This window comes from Palaemon carinicauda, unplaced genomic scaffold (assembly GCF_036898095.1).
Source record: "Palaemon carinicauda isolate YSFRI2023 unplaced genomic scaffold, ASM3689809v2 scaffold1056, whole genome shotgun sequence".
Classification (NCBI taxonomy): domain Eukaryota; kingdom Metazoa; phylum Arthropoda; class Malacostraca; order Decapoda; family Palaemonidae; genus Palaemon; species Palaemon carinicauda.
This window is the reverse complement of record NW_027168545.1, coordinates 50,001-54,838: the sequence shown is the minus strand read 5'-3', so window position 1 is coordinate 54,838 and position 4,838 is coordinate 50,001. Positions and strand designations below refer to the sequence as shown.

Here is a 4,838-nt window from a genome sequence, read left to right as displayed (position 1 = left end):
CAGTAAATTAATGTCAAGCAGCCAACCTTGCCAACATGATAAACAGACTGTACCAACAGCTATATGAGCTTCGCCCACAGTTTATGTTGGATTAAATAAACCAGGAAACTAGAAATGGAATCACAGCATAGGAAGATCATGAGAGCAATAACTATTGAAACGTTCTGTTAATACCACCTACTGTACAATGTGCAAGTCATGGATAGAGAATAGAATTAACAATTATCCCCTTTCTAGTACTTAATGAAACGAGTACAAACATTATACAATAAAAAGAGAGAAATTATCCTACAATTCAAATGCAACCGATTCTGCAATAACTTTACTCTACTTCGCAGCCTTCAAATTTTATTTTCATATTATTCTTACAGGTACAAAACAGAGAGAGAAAAGAAATTATGATAAAATATTAAATAGATTATTAAAGAATCAAACTTCTAAATGTACAACACTTCCTCTAAGCATCTATGCTAATGAATCACTTTATTTTACACCAATAAATACTGTTTGACAACATGGTAATGTGAAATTATTACTCCTCATTCAGTGCCCACTGACACATCAAACATTGCTAAGGACAACGTTATTAATTCTTGTCATTTCAAAGTTTTTATGAATGTAAATAAAAAAAAGTATAGAAGGATTAATTAGACTAACAATAATAATAATAATAATAAATATCAATAATAAAAATAATAAATATTAATAACTTTAATAATGATATTGAAAACAACTGTTAGATAATTCCATAACTATATCACAAAACCTCTATTAAAATTTTACTTTCATTGTACCTGGGCACTGACTGACTACATTAATGACACTGTAATTATCAACAGGAAATAAAACGCAATAACAAGCTGTATGACCATAAATCATTCGAGAGAGAGAGAGAGAGAGAGAGAGAGAGAGAGAGAGAGAGGGGGGAGGATTCGCGTATTAAAATGCATATTATTCTGCGTCATTCAACTTCAAGTAAGTTATTGGCCATAACAAGTTCATCCATACAACATAGGAAGATGAGACAAAGAGCTTTTTGACAGTAATACCACCGTACTTTACTGTATTGTACTGTGCCATGTGCAAGTAATGGATAGGAATAAAAAGAGCAAATCTCTCCTCTTCGGTGCTTAATGAAGATTACAGACAAAATAATACCATAACAGAGAAGAAAACTTGCAAATTAAATGTAATCGATGCAGATATAACTTTATTGCACGTCGCTGCCAAACCGATTCTAACCTTTACTTTCATATACAGCAACTTAGCACCATAAACCCCATTGTGTCTGGCCACGAGTGACTACACTTATCTAAGGCAAATAACATAGTAATAATCGACAAGAAATAAAACCCAATAGCAAATGTCCATAAATCATTCGAGAGAGAGAGAGAGAGAGAGAGAGAGAGAGAGAGAGAGAGAGATTCCGTATCAAATAGCATATTTTTTCAACGTCATCCAATTTCAAAAACTTATTGAAATTTACAAGTTTATCGATACAGCACATAATTTATCCCAAACATTGCTAAAAGTATAGAGGTGATTTATAGATGAACAATTATACTGAGAATTCGAAATATTATACTGTAAAAATCCATTCAAACCACGTAAGACATTAGACCAGCCCCATCAGACCTTACGTCCCACGGGCCATTTCTCACTTAAAGTGAAAAACCACCCTTGTAGTATTCGTGACTATCCTCCAGGTTCGAAATGTATTCGAGCAACGACGAAGACAAGATGTTAAGACTGGATTTTTGTCATAATCGTATCCAACTGCAACCAAAAAAAGCTAGCACAACACACTTTACTAAAAGACTAAAAGAATATAATGCAGAGCTGCTATCTAAAATGGCAATCTTGCCTCTCCAGTGCAGGACCTCAGACTAAGACAAGGGTCGCTATACAAATACAATTGCTCAGTACAAACATGCCAGGTGCCTACATCGGTATGATAACGAAATCTCTCTATGTCCTGCAAGGAACCATAAAATATCACTGCATTCAAATCCGCAACAAACATCTCATCGCCAATAAAAGTATAATTCATTACGCCTCTAATAACTTATACTTCTGATCCTTGGAAATAGTTTTATTTGTAAGAAAGATCTTGTTTAACTCATCTCCAGACAAGTTTCTCTTGCTTTGCGTCAATCAGCGAGAGAGAAGGTTGTGAACCTCAACCTGATCTACAACATCCCCTAACAGAGCTCGGTCAGCTTCAGGATATAGCCCTACTTGAACCTGGAATCTCTAGAGGCAAACCCTCCATTATCCACGCGATTCTTAACCACATGGAAGAGTGCCTACAGGTGTCACCTTTCATCTAATTTAGAAATTTTGAAACGCTGAATGTAACACCACCATACCGTACATGTGTGAGTAATGGATGAGAATAAACTTAGTAATTCTCTCCTCCTTGGTTCTTGATAAAACGAGTGCAAAATAATCATACAATTTAAATGCAACCGATGCCGCAATAACTTTATTCCAGTTCGCTGGCAAACCTTATCCAACTTATATTTTCATAGTGCGACTTTAGTTCCCCATTCCAATTGTACCCGATTACTCAATGACTACATTATTCTTTGACAAATGATGAAATAAAATGCAATAGCAAGCTGCTTGACCATAAATCTTTCGATTGAGAGAGAGAGAGAGAGAGAGAGAGAGAGAGGAGAGAGAGAGAGAGAGAGAGAGTTGAAACAGACCATAACCAAAAACCCTAGATCACTTAGATCTTGGTTGAACCTCCCCTTGATTTACGACATTCCCAAACAGAACTTGGACACCTTCAAGAAATACATGACTTGTCACATGGTGAAGCACCCTCTGGAATCGCGGGGGGCAAACCTTACCATTTTCAAGGGGGTTCCTATACGTATGAAGGAGCACCCAACAGAATGACAGATTCGCAGGCCATATCTTTAGACAGTCAGGCCCCTGAATCGTCAGGAGCACTGGTCCCTCTTAAAATCAGGGGCCTCCTACAGAGCAGATAAACTTGCAAACACGATAAAGGAACTACATCAGCGGGGACATGAGTCTCCCCCACAGATTTCATTGAAGGAAACATACCAGGAAACTGGAAGATTATGAGAACAATAGTTCATGAAACTTTGTCAGTAATACCACAGTGCTGTGCCATGTGGGAGCAATGTGTAAGAATAAAATGAGCAATTATCTCCTTTTCAGTACCTAATGAAAAGAGTACAAACATTATACCATTAAGAAGAGGAAAATCAATCTTACTAGTTAAATGCACCCAAGGCATCATTAAACGAACTTTTAATTTCATAGTGCGACTTTAGCACCCCAACCCCAATTGTATCTGTACACTGAATGACTACATTAATCTAAGGAAAATGACGAGAGAGAGAGAGAGAGAGAGAGAGAGAGAGAGAGAGAGAGAGATTCGCGTATTAAAAACCAAACATATATATATATATATATATATAGATACATATACATATATATACATATACATATATATACATATACATATATATACATATACATATATATACATATACATATATATACATATACATATACATATACATATACATATACATATACATATATATATATTACATTATATATATTATATATTGTAAATATAATTATATATATATATAATTATATATGTATATATATATAAAGTATATATAAATATATATATATATATATATATATATATATAAATAATGCGTGGGTGTTTTAACACCAGGCTTGATGGTATTCAAGAGTTTATTAATAAATCCATATTAATACTTGATAAAGCCATTCCTTACAGCAACCTTTAACCACCCCCCCCACACGAAAAAAACACGCACGCGAGCGAGCGCGCGTGCACACAAACACACTCACACGCTCTTGTCAGAAGGGAGATTGCGTCTGTAAATAAACCGTAAATAATTCATTCAAATCTAAATATAAAATAAATAATATGTTAAACCACAGTCCCTTAAATACACACAGTCCTGATATTTACGCGTATAATTGAATCATTACTTAATTATATTTACCGTTTGGACCTCTAATGGAAGCTATATAAACACATGCATAAGCTTTAAACTTCTTGCTTTCTTGCTACCACTACGTAGGTTACCTTACTTAGGCTCTAGACTTGATCTGATTACCTATAAAAGTAAGCTTCAATTCGACATTCTCGCCGATATACAGATGATTAGGAACTGAAGACGTCAACTTTTGCAATATCCTCATCTATACTACGAAAACCTATTTCAATATGTTAACATATTTAACCTACTTTAAAAAATAGTTTTACATTTGAAAAAATTTCAAGTACTATTTTCATAATTCACTTTTTCTTATATTAATCATCTAATTCATAGTTTTGCTACCCATTTCCGTGTACATAGATTATATACGTACATACATACATACATATATATATATATATATATATATAGTGTCGATCTGCTGTATCAACAACCCTTGGATATACGCTATTTGACGATTTTCTTTAAAAAAAAAAAGAAAAAAAACTGAAATTCCATTACATTCGAATTTACAAAATAAGGAAAAATGGGCTTAGGTTTATTGTTAGTCCTGTCTTTAATAGGACGTTAAACCTTTTTTTTAACTAATATAAATTTAGAAAACTAGAATTATTAGAAACGATATTAACTGTAAGTGTGAGTGGCAATAGAGAGAGAGAGAGAGAGAGAGAGAGAGAGAGAGAGAGAGAGAGAGAGAGAGAGAGTATGAGTCATCAAACAAGGTTTAAAGGATACTTGTGAGTGGCAATAGAGAGTGTGTGAGAGAGGGAGTATACATATTATAGCAGACTAAAATTTTTTTACTGTACTCAC

General features: G+C 34.1%; 1 long non-coding RNA gene across 1 annotated transcript in view; it reads right to left on the bottom strand.

The window, feature by feature from the left end:
- Positions 1 to 4,790: 4,790 nt before the first annotated feature.
- LOC137635240 (uncharacterized) overlaps positions 4,791 to 4,838 on the bottom strand; it is a 45,416-nt gene continuing 45,368 nt past the window's right edge. The window contains exon 5 of the long non-coding RNA XR_011042624.1: positions 4,791 to 4,838. This exon is cut by the window's right edge and continues 40 nt beyond it. This is a non-coding gene — a long non-coding RNA (uncharacterized lncRNA).